Consider the following 20,188-nt stretch of genomic DNA (forward strand, 5'->3'; position numbering starts at 1 on the left):
CCTTATATTTGGTTTGATTAGCAGCCCCGTTACTGGCCAGTCAGTAAACATTATTTTGTATGGAATAAACTTTATTCAGAGATTTTGACTGAACGGTGAACTCAAAACCAAGTGCAACATTATTGATTACTGATGTGCTGGGTGTTGATAAAATCTGTCAGTGCCACCCTGGGAGTCAAAGCGGCAGCACCTGACAGCAGCAGAAGATGGAGCAGGAACAAACCTAAAAGTATGTTACTTCAAATAGTGAAAATGCTTTTTTAGCCAGAAACACAGGCATTCATTAAAAAAAAATGGTTCAAAACATTATCCATATCACCTTAGAAAATATCTGCAGCATTGCCAATAGTAGAGGATATGAGAAGTATATTGCTGACATGCCAATCAGTCTTCCACTACATGTATCAGTTTCCATGGTGGGAAGAATAATTTATATTTCTACTGGTGCCAATTGTGGAAGGGTAGAAGAGAGACTGTAAATTGGTTTCTGTTTTCCTATAATTAATGATGTCATGGCACTGTTTCTACTCAAACATATTATTCACAAGGAAGACAACAGTATAATTACATTTGCGTATTTTTCTAGTAAGATAAACTGGAAAATTAGTTTCTAATATGATTTGCGTCCATTCTGTGTCTGCTTGCATTAATGCTAACATTGGTTCGAACTAAGTTAAATAATTTGAAAGTCAATTACTGCCCTAAGCTTGGCTAGCCCAGCGGGTACTGTGTTTGCTAGTGATTTGTGTTATTGTGCCATTTGGAAACAAAATGTTTGAAGCTGCATCTTTACTAAGAGTAGGCTGCCATAATGGCATAATGGGGCTGCTAGGTGTCTAGTAGAGTGAAAACTGCGTAAAGCAGGGGTGGGAAATCTCCGGCCCACATTCGGATCTTGATGGCCTTTTCTGCAGCCCCCAGGCAGAATCCCAGGATCACAGTGATCGGGCCGGCAGACGTGTTTTGCTACTACATACCATTTGCTTAAGTACATAGTAATGGTGAGTAGCTATGGTGGGTGCATGCCTTGGCATCCATCCAGACTGTGCTCACTGTTGGGCCCATGCTCAATGGGCATATGCCCCCAATAGTGCTCCGAGCTTTTAACCACGTTTACTCACTTCTCTCAAAATATTATAGAACACCTTTGGGAATCAGATATATTGACCCTTGTTTTTGTGAAAGAAGATCACTACTCTTGTGCCCAGGAAAGCTGTTTTGCCTTGGACCGAGAACTAAGTTTTACAAATGAAATACATTGGTTGACAAAGTTAGACTTCTTCATTTATTCTGGTTTCTATTGCCAATTGCATTTAAAATGAAAACATTGATAAAATATCCTTCTAAATCAGATTGTACTTTTAATATTTGCCATCAATCCAGTGACTACATAATTTTTAGGCCTTTGCTGAACGTCTCAGTTAATTTCAATTCTAAAAATACAACTTTTTCCTCTTTAAAAAAAAAAAAAAATGAGTGGGACATGGTTCACAGCCAAATATTAGATTTTGCACAATTACCTATAATATGCAGTATTTACAATTATGTTAAAACATTCTTATTTTCACAACAATTTATACTTTAGATACACAGTGTATGCCAATGGTTGCACACATAGCTTCCTACCTATCCCTCATTTCTGAACTGCTATTTAATGTCATGCATTATTACAAGGACTTTATTAAGTAAAGTAGTTCCTGGCAGATGCAGCAATTTTACACTTGTTTTTCCTTTGGAGAGAGTCATAGAGGTTATAGTACTCTTGCTGGTGAATGCAGTCTGGCGTAATCCCAATGCTGTCAATTAAAATATAGCCATCAATAGATTTTACTGGATGCAGTGTGCAAGTTCCTCACTGCCCTGCAGGCGCTCCTGTTGTTTTCGCCAATGGACAGCATCAAGCCGGCAAATAAGCTTCTTCAGAATCAGCAACAGGAGAACAACTAAGCTACAGTAGCTAAATGCAGAATGCAAAAGTCCATCCAATTTAACATTTATAGAAGCTATCTTAGATAATAAATCGAACAATCCTTAGGAAAAGTCATAGAACCTATTATTTTTTTTATATGATTTATGGTTTAACTATGGTGATATTTTCCATGGTGATATTCTCCACCCTCCTCTGGCTCCTGTCAGTCAAGGAAGAAGAGAGGGGAAACAGATGCAAAACAATTAGATAAAAGTTGCACCAGTCATTTTATGTTGACATACTCCCTTCAAAGAAATTCTCATGAAGAGAGCCCATAAGGGCTTATTGACATAACAGAGAGATGTTCCCAACTTGGGGTAACCCTCTATTAGCCAGAGTGGAAAGTGCACCTTGGTCTAAGGTACACAGCTCATACAGCCCATGAGTCACATCGCCACCAGAACCTGCTCCAGCTACTTCCGCTTCTGTTGCCAGGCATTGTTGTATTCACTCTGCAGGTTTTACTGTTTTCCTCTTTTGACCTCAGCTAATGTTTCTCACTATTCTTATGAATCCGGATTTTGTCTTCGACATGACCTCTCAGCTCTGACCCTGCTAGGCGACCACTCTTGCCTCTTGCCCTTCTGTGGTAGCGATCCACTGGGTCCTGTTGTAAAACCAGATCTCTGTTCAGGGGTTAGAAGGTATCGGGATTTCTGTGGAATCTGCCATGGAGCGGCTTGTGCCAAGTGTGTGTTGGTGCAGCCTTTCTAGCCTATGACCTTAGACAGGTGTTACATCATGTGTGTGAAACAAGGTTGGCCAGTCATGTAACTCACGCAATGCTATATTTCTCCTTTATTGAACGTTACATGAATAATGTACAGCTGGCAGAAGATAGTCAAAACTTGTTTTTGAAACCAGATCTTCAGCAATCAGCAGCTCTTTATGCCCACTTCGATTTCAATGGGGTCCTTTTAAGTAAAGATATAGCATGGTAATATCTCATGCATTTTATCTAGCCTATTATTTCTTCACCTGGCTTTTTCCTCAAACCGTTTGTAAAGTCACCAGCCACTGTTCTCCGAAACAAAAATGCCACTAAAGGAAATTGATACTGCCAAAGTAATTACTTTCCATATAATATCACGAATGCGTAGGATTTTGAATGATTGACCGAACTCTGGAAACTTACATTCATAGCAAGAAATAACAGTCATCAAACATACGCAAGAGCCAGCTGTCTGAAATACGCCGTATTGTAGATTGCACAATTGTGAGAAAATACATGCCTTCATCTTCATGATTACACACAGCAGCACATGGAGTTTATTCTGTAAAGACAATTCGCATTTAGACATATGTACAAACTGGAGATGGGAAATCATTCACGTTCGTAGTCTCAGAACAGTCTGCTCACTAGGTAATTGTTTGATATATTTCTTATAAAGAGACATTTTAAAAAGTAGTTCATATGAACTCTGTCCTGTATGTATACAGCATTTTAGAGGTTTAGATGTATTTATGTCGAGAAATATAGGAATGCCAGATTATCCTTTACTCTTTAATGGTGCTGTAGGATGCTAGCAGGTGCGTAAGATGCAGTGACACATAGGAGTCAAAGCAAGGGTTAACAGGGATTTTATGTAACACAATAATAAATCAAGCAGGGGGTATTATTGTAAAGAAAAACAACAGTTCAACTTATCAGTCTCTGGGCCTTGGTTGGAGGTGGCTGGAAGATCCCTCGGTGGCACCACAGGCGGCACGAGAAGTCTCCAATCCGGTCCCGCAGAAAGGGGATGCACTGGCTCATTGCGGTGGTGAATCCTCTCAGTCCTTCGGCATGTGATCTCCTGGTCCGGGCACGAGATGTCGTAGAGGTGTTGGTCTGCGGCACGGCGGACGTAGCAAACAGTTCAGCAGATAAGGCCTCAGGAGTAATATGCAGTCCAGCGCTCATGGCCACAGGAGCAGGCTGGCACTCAGTTGGCACTGCTGGGAAAGGAATCAGTGGGGCCTCTGAGGTGGTGAGCGGAACGATGTTCTGAGGTCTGTACTGGTTACTCTCTGGGCCCTAGGTCATCAGTCGGGGTGACACTGCTAACCGGGTGAGAAGGCACGGATAGCTGGAGTCGGTAAGTTGAGAGGGAGTCAACCGTCTCTGTGCTCTCAAGCTGATTCCCCGCCAAAAACCTTGTCTTCCCACGCCCACGCTATTTATGTAGGACCCGCCCCCATCAGTCAGGTGTCCTGAACTGCTCTGGACAGAATTATCTTCCCCTGAAACAATGGTGAGAGCCCCAATAGTTCCGGCCCAGACACGCAAGAGGGACCCTTAACTTGGCTCTCCTCCCTACAGTGCGGAGGTAAAACATTATGTACTGTGTGACCTGTTTTTTCTCGCTTTACCATCAATCAGGTCCTAAGTTTTATTCAAAATTTCTGTAAAAAAATGCAGTCTTTAACATTTGGCAGATACTTTAATTGCCTAAAGAATTGTGGGTGTCTGAGTGCTGAGTCTCCACTGATCACTCAATATACCCCAAACAGTGCACAGCTCAGCAGTTACTGCATATTGTGTCTTTTTACGTGTCCTTTCCAAAGATGCAACAATTTTATTGATCCTCCAGTATGGGACATTCTGCTCTAATCAAATCTCAATTATCTCGTTATTCTTCATTTGGCTTTCAGCTTCAAAAAGAGGTGGGCAGATGCCCTTCAGTTTTTACAACTTAGACTGTAGGGGCTCATACTTATTTGCGAGAAATGGTGTGAAAAAAACAAAAACGCACGGCACACAGATCACCTGCCAGCTGACATCAAGCCTAGGTGATAGTAATAGAGAGGCATCTATAAGACACCCCCATTAAAAACAACAAAAAACATGCTTTAATCAGCCTTCCAAGTCCTGCGTTGAGTCTTTCCCACTGGTCCTAGTGTTGATTATTGTCTGCAGTTCTATTGTCACCTTCATAGCACTGTAGCCAAAAACTGAGCTCAGTGACTCTACTCGAGATAATGCCTCATGCTGATCTTAATGATTGGCTGTAGTGCTGTTCACGTGACGTCAGCACTGCAAAACAATAATGGCCACCAGGAGTGGCAGTGAGTCATTGCTGGACCCAAGAAGAGAGTTTTCCAAAAACAGAAAATCCCTTTAAGTGATCATAACTAAGGGAAAAAGATTGTAAATTCCTGTGCATCTATTTGACCAGAGTATTTACAGATAATCAGAAATCCTCTAAAGCCACCAAAGCCTACGGGAACATGCCTATTGTGTCCTTATAATTAATTATTCATGGTTATATCATCGAGAACATGTGCATATCAGATTCAATTCTTATACACATGTGTGCAACAGGGAGAAAAATAACATGCCCAGGCTTCGCTTTATCCTTTGAGATCTTTATATGGCTGTTTAATCCACTGTATCACTGTTTACAGAAATCCTCAAGATGTGGGCTATTCTTGAAGATAGATTTCTGAATGTTGCAGAAATTATTTGACTTGACCCTTGGACTTCTTTGAGGACATGCTTGGAAAACATTGCTCCAACTCATTTATGTCTTGATACATACAAGATAATTCCACATTTAATCTACTTAAGACCCTTTGAAGATATTGGTTTCTGTAAGTGACCCCAGCACCCGATAATGCATAATCCTATAAGCACATACTAGAAATGAAAGTATACATTCTCAATGGACTAAATAATGAACCCATGCATAATTCCAAGTTCTTCACATTGCTCCATCAGAAATGCTATTTGTAGACAATCTGCAGGTAAATAGCGGTAAAACCCTGTGTAGCTAGCGGAGTGGAAATGCAGGTGCACACTTGCTGCAGCGCGGGCTGTCAATCAAAGTACCGGGGTGTGATCACAGCCGCACTCACAGTATAGTGAGCAGTGATGCAATCACTACTTTCCCAGTTTCACAGAGATTAAAACTTCCATTTTCTCGGTGCAGCCATCCTTCCAGCAAGCCAACTACACGGGGTTAACACTATTTATTTGTAGTGTAACAGTATTGGCGCTTCTGGTGGTGACAGGTTGCCTTTAATGGATTAACACCGGACGTGGTACAGCCAAGAGCTAAGCGGACTCCAATTTATTAGAATTAATTTACGGGCCTCTGGTACGGTCGTGTAACAATTGGCCAGGACAAAAGCCGTTCACGCCTTAGTGGCTCATGTGCTTCTATCCATATAGGATGAAAACCGTGATAAAGGACATGTTAAAAAGAGAAACAGGTCAAAGTATTGGTAACTGAAACCAGCTTTTTGTGTTGCTGCCTTTCCAGCCCAGGGTGCAGTGCAGTCTATCCAAGTCAATGTGCGTCACACTCGACAGTATCAATCCAGGCAGACGATATGGCACAGATGGACGACTGCCATCTAAATACAGTATCGGGAGCTGTTTCACAAAAGTGCTTGAATGAATTGTCTGAAGTCAAAGACACTGTGTACTTCAATATACTGGGGCGGATTAGGTGGCTCAAACAGTAGTGCTTATCTGTGCAGATGCAAATCATACTTTGCCGAAGCCTGGCATCTGTGCTATTGCTAAAAATGGTGCTGGTAGAGTCGCAATGAAATGCAATATGTATAGGAAGATATAATCTCAGTCCTAGCCATAGAAGAAATGAGCATTCTCTGTCTAGGCTGCTATCCAAGCTCTATCTATAGGTCTTTCTAAATATAAACATCACCACTAGGTGGCCCTGTGTAGCATGCTATGTTTCATCTCTCAGGTGCAGTACTCCTTATTAGCCATCTGCAGGTAGGCTTAGCAATTCATTATGTTTTAATTCCTATGCAAATATTAGACAACTTCCAATTTAAAGTTTCTAAATTTTAAAGTTTACGGCACTTTAAAAAAAAAAAAAAAACTACCGTAAGTCTTTTATTTATATTAGTGTATCATGCCAACACTTGCATCTCTCTGGGTTCATTTTTTTTTCCATTTTCCTATAGCTGTAGAAAACTTAACTGTTATTCATGTCTTTATTAACATAACAATATTTTGTGTTTCGATTGATTCCATAGCAAAAGTACATAGCATAAAAAAGCAAAGTTCATACCTTATACATTGTACCAAAATTATGTTTTTCCATATAAGCAATTGTAGAATATTGTTCCTAGAAATGTTTCTTTTCTAAGATTATAACGTATTTTGCACAGTAATACCCCCTAAAGTGAATGTGCCCTAATTGTTTTGCAGTTCCCCCGATATTATATACTTTTATGTACAAAGCACTCTTAGACCAAACTCACACAATGAGCTACATATTTTCTAGGCACACAAAAAAAACGCAGCGTCATACCGTTCCAGCAAAGTGGATGGGATTTATAGAAATCTCATGCCCACTGTGGGTTTTTTTGACGCAGCATAAACTGATTTGCGGATCGGGTTTCAAATCCGCAATTTTGTCAATTTCTTTTGCAGAAAAGATGCCTTCCATGTGACTGTCACCATACACGTGAATGAGATGAGAAAACTACAGTACGCAGTTAAAAAAAATGCAGGCAAGCTGCACACGACTTTATCAAAGTTAACTAATAGGAAGTATTGCAAAGATGACATTTCAGAACAAGACAAAAATCACAGCTGGAAAAATGCCATAAACAGATGTGAAAAAAATGCACTAAAAATGCTATGAAAAAACAAGCAAGTAACCTAATTCAGTGGACAGGTGCAAAAACACTGCAGACAATCTACAACATAAAAAACTGACCAAATGCTCACAGCGGGAGCTCAAAATATATTTTCACTTTTCTGGTAGCCATAAGGTGCTTTTAAAATCCCAAATTGTGTAAACTGGCTTTGGAAACAGTCAACAAGCTTGTGGACAGATACATTCCTAAAGGTACCTTCACACTGAGCGACTTTACAACGAGAACGACAGCGATCCGTGACGTTGCAGCGTCCTGGATAGCGATCTCGTTGTGCTTGACACGCAGCAGCGATCTGGATCCCGCTGTGATATCGTTGGTCGGAGCTAGAAGGCCAGCACCTTATTTCGTCGTTAGGTCCGTGTGTATCGTTGTGTTTGACAGCAAAAGCAACGATGCCTGCAATGTTTTACAATGGTAACCAGGGTAAATATCGGGTTACTAAGCGCAGGGCCGCGCTTAGTAACCCGATATTTACCCTGGTTACCATTGTAAAAGTTAAAAAAAAACACTACATACTCACCTTCTGATGTCTGTCACGTCCCCCGCCGGCGGCTTCCCTGCACTGAATGTGTCAGCGCCGGCCGGCCGTTTACGGCAGAGCACAGCGGTGACGTCACTGCTGTTACTGCCGGCGCCGCTGACACATTCAGTGCAGGGAAGCCGCCGGCGGGGGACGTGACAGACATCAGAAGGTGAGTATGTAGTGTTTTTTTTTTACTTTTACAATGGTAACCAGGGTAAATATCGGGTTACTAAGCGCGGCCCTGCGCTTAGTAACCCGATGTTTACCCTGGTTACCTGGGTGCTGCAGGGGGACTTCGGCATAGTTGAAGACAGTTTCAACGATGCCGAAGTCGTTCCCCTGATCGTTGGTCGCTGGAGAGAGCTGTCTGTGTGACAGCTCCCCAGCGCCTAAACAGCGACGCTGCAGCGATCGGCTCGTTGTCTATATCGCTGCAGCGTCGCTGAGTGTGACGGTACCCTAATAGCTTGTTGGAATACAATGGGAGAGTTTGTTTCTCTTCTATCAGATTAGAGGTGAGATTTATCTATTTATTGATTTTAATCACTTGTATAGCGCCATCATAATCCACAGCACTTTACAGATATTGTCACCACTGTCCACATTGGAGCTCACAATCTAAATTCTCTATCAGTATGTCTTTGTGCAGATTTCCTCCCCCACTACACAGGGAGAATATATGTGCTGCCTTCATTAATTTATGGTGCAAAGACTACAGTTCCCAAGACATGAACATGCACAAAAAGGGAACTTATCACATTGAATATTAGTCTGATCTGCCAGCAGAAAGTTATAGAGCAGAAGTGTAACAGATTGATTTGTAATTTTGTTGGAAAACATTAACTATACCTTGTAATGTATTCATGCCCCTCCTGGCTCAGTTTTGAGTCTAGCAGTCAAGTGGGTGGGCTGTCTTACCACTGATTAACAGTTATCCCCATATGCACACGTATACAAGAAAGGCTGTCACTTATAAGACTGCCCACCGGACTCTAAATCCAAAATAAACAAGAACAAATACAATTCATAACAAATCTTTTCCCACAAACCTACATATATATCTGTACGGCTTCATCTGCTCTGTACATGATGCTGGCAGAGCATACTATATTCTCAATAAGACAGTGTTAGGGCTAGCGGAATGCACCGAACAAATATAAAGATAGTAATAAGGTGCGTTCGCAGCTCAGGGTCCACCATGCAGAGATGGAACCTGCTGATAGGTAATGGCGGCACTATATGGCGGTACTACTCCAAAACACGAGTTCCGTCACCCGGTATGAACTGATGCGAACTCTGTTGCGTCACAGAGTCGCAAGGAAACAAAGGAAATGCTGTGTCCTGTTAGCAGTCACAGGGTGCAGCAGATGGACGCTACTGGGATCCCTGAAATTCACCCCCACTATGCTGGTGATTGATCTCGCTCTGACCCTCGGTGGCTTTTGAGTCAGCGCCTGAGGACACCCTGAGTCAGATGCTGAGATCAAGTGGGAGTTCCCACCCTACACTGACCAGTTGTCAGGACTAATTAAAGATTTCCGCACAGAGTGCGTACAGCGACGCACTGACGGACGCCACTAACCACCCTAACTAGGGCTAGGCAAGAGCACTAATTGTGCACGGTGCCGCACTGGCGGTTGCTGCTGGACCCCCGACCTTCAATGAGAGTCTTCCCTTGGGCATGCCCAGAGGAAGAAAAGCAGGACTTAGTCCCAGGAGTGCCTGCTCGCTGCTGATCAGTGCTGGTTATAATGACAGAACCTGGAAGGGCAGCAGTAACCAAACGCACAGTATCTGCCTGAGTCAGGCGCTGGGACCGACGTCTCTGCTGAGTCCGCAGCGGAGGTGGTTCAAGATTCCCCCTGTGCAGCGGCGGGAACTCGACACCTAACAGACAGGTTTCTTTAATTTGTGAGTGACCGCCTATCGGAAAGAATTATAGACGAGCATACATGAAAAGCAAACTTAATATAATCATGTAGCGATACAATACTACATACAAATAAATGATCAGTTTACTTCTATAATTAGATCTATATACTGTATATACCTATATAATCGTACTGTATACATCTATATATCATTGCACTGTATACATCTACATAGTTATATATAACAATCTTACATCCTGATTTATTTTCTCAGTACAAATTAGAACTGTCTTACTATAATATGCAGTTAATAGATGGCACTATACACTTACCATTTCCTACACATACACACTTTATTATTTTAGATTTAAGTCTTGTCTTAAGCAGATGCGGCTACAAAAGGTAGACTATATACGGTACTTTTTTCTGTTTTTTATATCCTTTGGCATTTTGTCTGCAGGTTTTACATTTCTCTGCATTGTGCTGTTGTTCTCTTGGGCAGGGAACGGTATAATAAATCAATTGTAGAGCCCTGCAGAGATTTTCAGAACAATCTGATGCAAGTTTGTCATGAAGCTAAAGGTCTCCAGATAAAGAGAGAACTTATGGCAGATGTTCTCTCAGCCGCAGTGCTGTCCTTCTCTGCATCTCATTGCTGCATATTTTGTATCCCATATGCTCATTTACCTCCAAATTCTTATAAAGTTTGAATTAAATAAAATAAAACTGCATACATTAATGGATATACGACTATATGCAGCAAGAGGGTTTTCTTACTAAAACAGTTGTAAAACTCACTCAGTTATATGTTCAACAGTCCAGGTAGATACTCATCACTGGTGTACACAGAAGGAAACATGAAATATAATAAGATAAGTCCTCCATCACGGAGTGGCGGTTGGGCCTAAGGTTTGTTTCCCATCAACACCTTTCGCTCATCCTTGATCCAATTCCCGACCCCCTGCTTAATACAGGCAGTTCATCTGGAGATGGTTGTTGTTGTTCTCACCATCCAAAAGCAGAGAAAATGGGACCAAGCATGGTTGGCAATACCTCTTTTACTAGTTTGGTGAATTTAAATAGACAAGTATTGAATATAGTAGACATGCATGAATAATGAACGATTCACGCAAAGCTTCCAAGATAGACAACATGAATAATTGATAATAATACGGGGTCTGAATAATGTATGTATGTACGTATGCATGTATGTATGTACGTACAGTGGCATGTGAAAGTTTGGGCACCCCTAGTCAAAAAATTACTGTTATTGCGCGTTGAAGATTAAATGATCTCTAAAAGAAATAACGCTAAAGATGACACTTTTTACACACATATTTTAGGCAAAAAAAATAGATATACGGTAACAATTTTTTTTTCATCTTTTACACTTTAAAAATTACAAAAAGGAAAATGGGCAGATGCAAAAGTTTGGGCAACCTGCATGGTTGGTACCTAGTAGCACCCCCTTTTGAAAGTATGCCGGGAAAAGTCAGAGAGGCCCGGCGCCTGCGCACTGTAGTACTTTGCTCTGCTCTCAACAGGGCAGACAAAGTACGAATGTGCTGGAGCCGCGGCAAGAAGATAAGAAGAGGACTTCATCTGATGAAGATAGGAGGCGCTGGACCGGACCGCGACCCCCATCGAACCCGAACCGCAGCGGGACCGCCCCTTAGTGAGTATAATATAATCTTTATTTCTCATCTTTCAGGTTACATCGGGGGCTTATCTACAGGATTCCAGAATGCTGTAGATAAGCCCCTGATGCCGGTGGCCGCAGCTCATATACGATTTTGGGGGTGACAGACTCCCTTCAACAATTGCTGGAGTTCAGCTGCTGGGCTCTCCACCGATCCCAGAACAGGTTATCAGAGCCCCTCTAGAATGAAGCAATGGTAGGTTAGGCACATGTGAAGCCCCAATTCTCCAAACTGGTGTTCGTCCCAGCAGTTGCATCCCCAGTAACAGATAGGGATAACTTGCAAACTTGAGAATACCTCATTAAGTTGATGCTGGAGAACTGTCCAGTCAAATGCATGGCATCATGCCAAATAAAGCCAATAAAATTCAGATGCATAATTGTGATTATAATGCAGTCCTGCAAATTATTGCATTTATTAGACTTAGTTCTCTTCAAGTACTACATAAATGTTATTATTCAAGGAAGTACAATGTAATAAGTGTTCAGTACTGATATTAAAAAAAACAGCACCCTGTTAGTTTAGATGTAGTTTTCCCTTAATAATAAAGACTTTCATTTAAAAACTGCATTTTGTGCTTAAATGTGTTATCTTTGCCCAATATTTAAATTTGTTTATTCAACTGAAACATTTAGATCTGACAAACATGCAAATATATATATATATATATATATATATATATATATATATATATATATACACACATACATATACACATACATATACACACACACCCCCTGGCAAAAATTATAGAATCACCGGCCTTGGAGGGTGTTCATTCGGTTGTTTCATTTTGTAGAAAAAAAGCAGATCACAGACATGGCACAAAACTAAAGTCATTTTGAAATGGCAACTTTCTGGCTTTAAGAAACACAAAGAAATCAAGAACAAAAAATGTGGTAGTCAGTAATGGTTACTTTTTTTAACCAAGCATAGGGGAAAAATTATGGAATCACTCGATTCTGATGAAAAAATTATGGAATCATGAAAAACAAACAAAAAAAACACTCCAAAACATCACTAGTATTTTGTTGCACCACCTCTGGCTTTTATAACAGCTTGCAGTCTCTGAGGCATGGACTTAATGAGTGTCAAACAGTACTCTTCATCAATCTGGCTCCAACTTTCTCGGATTGCTGTTGCCAGATCAGCTTTGCAGATTGGAGCCTTGTCATGGACATTTTCTTCAACTTCCACCAAAGATTTTCAATTGGATTGAGATCCGGACTATATGCAGGCCATGACATTGACCTTATGTGTCTTTTTCAAGGAATGTTTTCACAGTTTTTGCTCTATGGCAGGATGCATTATCATCTTGAAAAATGATTTCATCATCCCCAAACATCCTTTCAATTTATGGGATAATAAAAGTGTCCAAAATATCAACATGAACTTGTGCATTTATTGAAGATGTAATGACAGCCATCTCCCCAGTGCCTTTACCTGACATGCAGCCCTATATCATCAATGACTGTGGAAATTTGCATGTTCTCTTCAGGCAGTCATCTTTATAAATCTCATTGGAACTGCACCAAACAAACGTTCCAGCATCATCACCTTTCCCAATGCAGATTCGTGATTCATCACTGAATATGACTTTCATCCAGTCATCCACAGTCCACAATTGCTTTTTCTTAGCCCATTTTAATCTTGTTTTTTTCTGTTTAGGTGTTGATGATGGCTTTCTTTTAGCTTTTCTGTATGTAAATCCCATTTCCTTCAGGCGGTTTCTTACAGTTCGGTCACAGACGTTGACTCCAGTTTCCATCCATTTATTCCACATTTGTTTAGTTGTGCATTTCCTGTTTTGGAGACTTGTCTTTCTTTGGTCTACCAGTATGTTTGCCTTTAACAACCTTCCCATGTTGTTTGTAATTGGTCCAGATTTTAGACACAGCTGACTGTGAACAACCAACATCTTTTACAACATTGTGAGATGATTTACCCTCTTTTAAGAGTTTGATAATCCTCTCCTTTGTTTCAATTGACATCTCTCATGTTAGAGCCATGATTCATGTCAGTCCACTTGGTGCAACAGCTCTCCAAGGTGTGATCACTCCTTTTTAGATGCAGACTAACGAGCATAATTTTTTCCTCAGAATTCAGTGATTCCATAATTTTTCCCCTATGCTTGGTTAAAAAAGTAACCATTACTGAATACCACATTTTTTGTTCTTGATTTCTTTTAGTGTTTCTTAAAACCAGAAAGTTGCCGTTTGAAATGACTGTAGTTTTGTGCCATGTCTGTGATCTGCTTTTTTTCTACAAAATTAAACAACTGAATGAACATCCTCCAAGGCCAGTGATTCCATAATTTTTGCCAGGAGTTGTATATATACACACACATATACACACACACACTCATGGTTGAATAGTATAAGAGAATACTGTACAAACATCCATATATGCAAACAGCACACGATAGACAAGAAACATCCACATGTCATTTTGACCATTTCCTAACTCTTTCAATTATCTTCTAGGACGTATTTTATAGTCCATCCTGCAGTGCGAGAACTATAAAAACCAAGCTTTGTATCATAATTACAAGTCCCCATAAAAGTTTCCCATGACCTGGCTTTAGTACTCAAAGTAGTTCCAGTATAAAAAAAAAGTTGGCAATGTGCTAAAATCATGAACTGCAACAGATTTTCCATTACTGAATAATGTAAGTTGTAATGCAATGTGAGGTTTTGTATCAGTGGCACCGTTCCATTTGCTATTTAAAGCTGAAACGACTGTATTAAATATCAGGGGACAGGACAATGAGGAAAACCTGTAGCAAGCAGGTTGCAAATGCTATTGAAAACAAATACTGTTGCTGTAAATGATACAAAGTAATGCAAAGTGATATAACCAGTGCTGATGACCATTTTTGGTTATACACCTATTATATAATCTTAGTCACTTGGACCATACAAGAAATACATAATATATGTGTATTCCAATGTATCTCAAAAATCTGAACTGAAATATACCACACAGGTATCAATGCTGAAGAGAGAAGCAGTAAATCCAGCTGTAGAGTTCTATGCAAACCACAAACACTCCGACTGCCACTCCGTCCCCTAGATCAATACTTCTCCAATACTTCTTACTTATTTTATATACAAGGCTCAAAATAAAACAAAACAGCATTTTTTTTCCTATGGGCACTGACCTTCTTATTTTGGCAGATAAAAGGCGTAAACCGTTATTGGGGAATTGATCAAGACGTAAGCCCAAAATCCGCTGCACAGTAGTAATGTGTTGCAAAATAAAATTTGATTATTGACTGATCTGGTACATCTTTTGGGGTGCGTGTGCATCGGAAAATGAAAAATAGACTAATTTATAGCTATTCTATGAACTGGCGCAAACTTCAACGTATGTGTCTGGTGTAAATTATAGCATATATATGGAAATATAATGAAGTCCATACCCTTTTGTAACCCACACCCACTTTGAGAAATGTGTCAGGACTGGCGGAAAAGTGTGCAAATGTCACTAGTAGTGATTAGCAAACATGCTCGAATAACGTGTTATCAGAGTATCTTGGGTGTGCTCGAATAATATGTTCCAAGTCCCTGCAGCTGCATGTTTAAGGCCATGTGCACACGTTCAGGATTTTTCGCGTTTTTCGCTATAAAAACATGATAAAAGCGCGAAAAAAACGCTAACATATGCCTCCTATTATTTACAGGGTATTCCGCATTTTTTTGTGCAAATGTTGCATTTTTTTCCGTGTAAAAATCGCATCGCGGAAAAAAAAGCAACATGTTCATTAAAATTGCCACCATGCGGGAAGTAAGCAGATTATGTGCGGTTGGTACCCAGGGTGGAGGAGAGGAGACTCTCCTCCACGGACTGGGCACCATATAATTGGTAAAAAAAAAAAATTAAAATAAAAAATAGTGATATACTCACCCTCTGATGGCCCCCGGAGTGTTCCCGCCTCTCCGGTGCATGATGCTGCTTCCGTTCCTTTAGATGGTCTGTGTGAAGGACCTGCGATGACGTCGCGGTCTTGTGATTGGTTGCGTGACCGCTCATGTGACCGCTCACGCGACCAATCACAAGCCGCGACGTTATTGAAGGTCCTTCACACACAAACCATCTATAGGAACGGACGCCGTTGAGGAGATCGGCTGTCTGCAGGTGAGTATAACCTTTTTTTTTATTTTTTTATTATTTTTAAACATTCTATCTTTTACTATTGATGCTGCATAGGCAGCATCTATAGTAAAAAGTTGGTCACACTTGTCAAACACTATGTTTGACAAGTGTGACCAACCTGTCAATCAGTTTTCCAAGCGATGCTACAGATCGCTTGGAAAACTTTAGCATTCTGCAAGCTAATTACACTTGCAGAATGCTAAAAAAAACGCGAAAAAAACGGAAAAAAAACACACCAAAAAAAATGCGGATTTCTTGCAGAAAATTTCCGGTTTTCTTCAGGAAATTTCTGCAAGAAATCCGGACGTGTGCACATACCCTTACAGTTACTAAGACAGCCTCAACATATGTGGGGATTGCCACACTCTGTGTGACTGCAGACGTATGAATTATCCCCAGGGAATGCACTCTGCGCTGCGGAGATTTGTCAGTTTCAGACCTGGTACCAGTATGAGTATTATGTATGTATGAGCTTTACACCCTCTAGTCGTCCACTCCCTATCAGTATATCTGTAGAGTGTAGGAGGAAACCGGAAACCCACACAAACAGGGGGAGAACATACAAACTACTTGTTGATGTTCTCTGTGGGAGGATTTGAAATGAAGACCCCAGTTTTAACCAGTGAGCCACTGTGCTGCTCCCATAAGCTAAATTTAGTGTCGATTACTGATCAGTGAACGTGCTCAGAAAACAGCCGCAAATCATGCAGTCGGAGGGACTCTAACATAATATACGAGCACTCCCAGATGCTCGGATAGCACCCGAGCATGCGCGGATAAGACGTCATCTGAGCACATTCACTCATCACTAATTGCAATTTGTTTGCTACAGAACTATTATTTAGAATAAATGAGTTTTACAATTTATTTACATAGATGTATTCATATTACCTAGGAGTTCCAATATTGCAATATGTAATAATTATCCATAAATAAAAAATATTGTAATAATATTGACAATAAACAGAAAAAAAGTCAAACGACTCCTACCTCATAGTGTATGCAGCATATTCACAGTTAACTAGAAGTTCTGGACCATCCCAAAAATAGATTCTAAGATGAAAGCAAAACGTAGAGGTTATCTAATGATCAGAAAATGTTCATTACCTTTGACGTATCCATAAAATAGTTTTCATATCTTTATGATGTAAAGTACCGTAAATATCACATCTAGCAGAAAGATGAAGCAAAAGGCTGTGTGCACACGGTGCATTTTTGCGGCAGATTTTCCACATGGAATTGGCCCCAAAACGCTAGAGAATCTTATCACCAGCAAAATCAACGAGAATCCTGAAGTGCTGTGCACGAGTATTTTTCCTTTCAGGATTTGCTGTGAGTTAAAATCTGCAGGATGCAAAATTGGTAAAATCATCAGAGCAGTCAGAGTTTTAAGTAGTCATGTTGTCAGATGTCAGAGTCACACCGCAGCTGTGACTGTGACCTGCAGTAAAACACTTACTGCCAGTCACAGTCGTCGGCTCATGAGAGACTACTACCATCAGCCTATGGTTGCTGTCACTGATAACAGCAAGGGCAGGTGGCGGTTGATGGGTCATCAGCCAGCGACTGTGCTCAAATTAAAGAAAAAAAAAGTTAAAATAAATAAATATTGAAATAAAAATAAAAAACACAGTATATGGTCACCCACACCTAAGCCCTGAAGCCCTAGTCTCCTATAAAAAAAACCCCAAAACATATAATCACTTTAACGCCTAATCCCAAATGCCCATGTCACCTGAAAAAAGAGAAAAAATAACAAACCACCATATCCCTCACCTATCTGCCATAATCCATATTATTCGTGATGATTCAGATCACTTGTAGAGCAGTCCCATCAGCTAATGGGACTGTTCTACCCGGAAGCTGGTGACACACTGACAGGAGCATGTAATTGCTCCTGCAGTGTGTAGCACTGAGCTGCGGTGAGAAAGTTCACCATAGTTTATCAGCTGATGAGCCTCGGTGATCTCAATTACGGCACCACCATTGCATGTGAAAATTCTCATGCAGCAGTGGTGCCATCAGTGAGTTCACCGGGGTTCATCAGCTGATAAATTCCGGTGAACTTTTTCTCCGCACCCCAGCACTACACACTGCAGGAGCAATTACCTCCTGTGAGTGTGAGCTTGCTGTCTTTGAGAGCAGTCAAAGTCATCAAGATCATTGTGGGACATTATTAATTATCTCTTCACTTCGGGATGCCCATGTAAACTAGCCACTAAATGCTAAGCAAACAGCTCTGAGCTGATATTAATAGCTTGGGAACCTTTGGCTATTGGCTCTTTACCAAAATATTACCATCAGCCCTCAGGCATCGACTTTTCCTCTACTGGTTATGAAAATTATGAGCCCACACCATTTTTTCATTGTTTTAATAAATTTAAAAAAATGTCAGCGTGGGAGCCCGCCGATATGAACTGGAATAATCCCATGAGCATCACCGCCACCAGGTATCGAGGTGTGCGCCGAGTTCTGCCTGTTGGGGTATGTACCCACAATCTAGAACAGCAGCAGTTTGGACGTAGCCCATCTGCCCGGCATCCTAAGTGCTGCGTTCTCCAATACAAGCACAGTGGATGAGATTTATAGAAATCCCATGCTCACTGTGCTTCTATTTGCATAAACTCACCCGCTGTGCAGGTTTTCAAGCTGCAGCACATCAATTTCTGTTGCAGAGAAGCTAGTTTCCACAACAGAAATTTCCACAATAGAATGCAGTTGTCTTGAAGTCTTATAATAGTAGTAAGTGGCAAGTAATGACTATGCAATCACTGAAAAATAGAGGAGCAGGGTAGCACACAATGCCACTGACACCTTGTTGGAAGGTGTGGCAACTGCATTCATTAAATGTTAAGATTTCAGCATGTGGTCCCCGAATCAGATTCTTAATCATTTGCTTTCAGGGGACCTGTTCCGTCATGGTCGCATAGGTGCAGGACGCAACTATAACTGTACAGTCACAAGCTGCGGCGAAAAGCGAGCATTTAGCCCTTGCGTCCCTGCCAATAATAAGTGACTAAGAACGACAAAACAAATGGGGCAGTTCAGAGTGGACAGCTCCTTTAGACTGGCCTTGTGATCCTATAACTTTCTGTAACTTTAGGAGGAGATACGAGGGCATAAAAGCATCTTTTATTCAGACAGCTGGTGAAATTTTCCTGTGTTCTTTATTAAAGAACAGAACAGCAATAAGCTTCTAACAACTGCCATACACGACAGCTTTTTCTATCACTTCTTTCGGCCTGATAAAAATCTGCCGCACTTAACTCCACATTTCAAGTCAACGCTCGCTGCATTTTTTTTCCTCTCCAGGAGAACAGCAATATTATTCTATTAGAAGAAAAGAAGTAAATGGAACTGCGGCACTAGCCAAATTACTTTCATGTAAGTACTTCTACCTATAGTGGCGGGAAGTATAGGGACGATGTATTCAACAATTTCGTATTCAGCAAGTTAAATTAAGGACAGTTTAAATTAACTCGGAGAATATATTGGATATACACCTGCAATGTACAAGAATAAAATCTATTTTTCCCCTTCTTACTGCTGTATGAGACTTTAATTGAATTAGATATCCATTACAGAAAGGTTTTTAAATTGCAGTTCCCCCTGGGTATTGGAGAATTGGATAATACAAGAACTGTAGACAGCAATATGTTATATATCAATTTCCGTCACATGAAAAAAATGTGAACGGGATATTTATAAATAATGTTCTTACTTAGATTGGTTGTGCTGTAAACACATATATATTGATATACACAGGTAGCAGCTAGAAGGGAAGAGACTGGGCATTTCTTTAATAGGAATTAGAATACCTCCTTTCTATTATATGGAGTATAGCTACTTTTGAATATGTTTGGAAGGTCCCAGATGAAAAATGTGATAAAGCCAGTTATAAGGATTATAAAAAAAAAAAAGAAAAAAGTACTGGAACAACTGGAACCCATGGTCTGACCAGGGAGTAGATCTCCAACCAGGTTGGTTCATGGAGAAAACCCTTGCCCGTCCTCAATTTTTTTTTATATATATATATAAATATAATAGAAAAAATTGGAACAGCACAAATCCTTTACTTATCTTCGGGTGCAGAGCCCAAACAACCCGTCCCTTGGTTGCTCTCAGTCCATATATACCACAAAAGCAGGCAGCACTCCATGTTCTTAAGGCAAATTGCAGGTCTTTATTGAGCCCACATCTCCACGCAACGTTTCGGCTCTAACTGAGCCTTTCTCAAGTCTTGAGAAAGACTCAGTTAGAGCCGAAACGTTGCGTGGAGATGTGGGCTCAATAAAGACCTGCAATTTGCCTTAAGAACATGGAGTGCTGCCTGCTTTTGTGATATATATAT

General features: G+C 40.6%; 1 protein-coding gene across 4 annotated transcripts in view; it reads right to left on the reverse strand.

Moving 5' to 3' along the window:
• CSGALNACT1 (chondroitin sulfate N-acetylgalactosaminyltransferase 1) overlaps positions 1-20,188 on the reverse strand; it is a 405,248-nt gene that overhangs the window by 92,926 nt on the left and 292,134 nt on the right. For 2 of the 4 annotated variants that reach the window (XM_077274359.1, XM_077274351.1), the window contains exon 4: positions 16,828-16,890. The exons of the other annotated variants lie outside the window; for them this stretch is intronic. The gene's annotated coding sequence lies outside the window, so the exon portion shown is untranslated. The remainder of the gene's footprint in view (positions 1-16,827; positions 16,891-20,188) is intronic. 4 annotated transcript variants of the gene reach the window in all.

This window comes from Ranitomeya variabilis, chromosome 1 (genome assembly GCF_051348905.1).
Source record: "Ranitomeya variabilis isolate aRanVar5 chromosome 1, aRanVar5.hap1, whole genome shotgun sequence".
In the NCBI taxonomy this organism is placed as follows: domain Eukaryota; kingdom Metazoa; phylum Chordata; class Amphibia; order Anura; family Dendrobatidae; genus Ranitomeya; species Ranitomeya variabilis.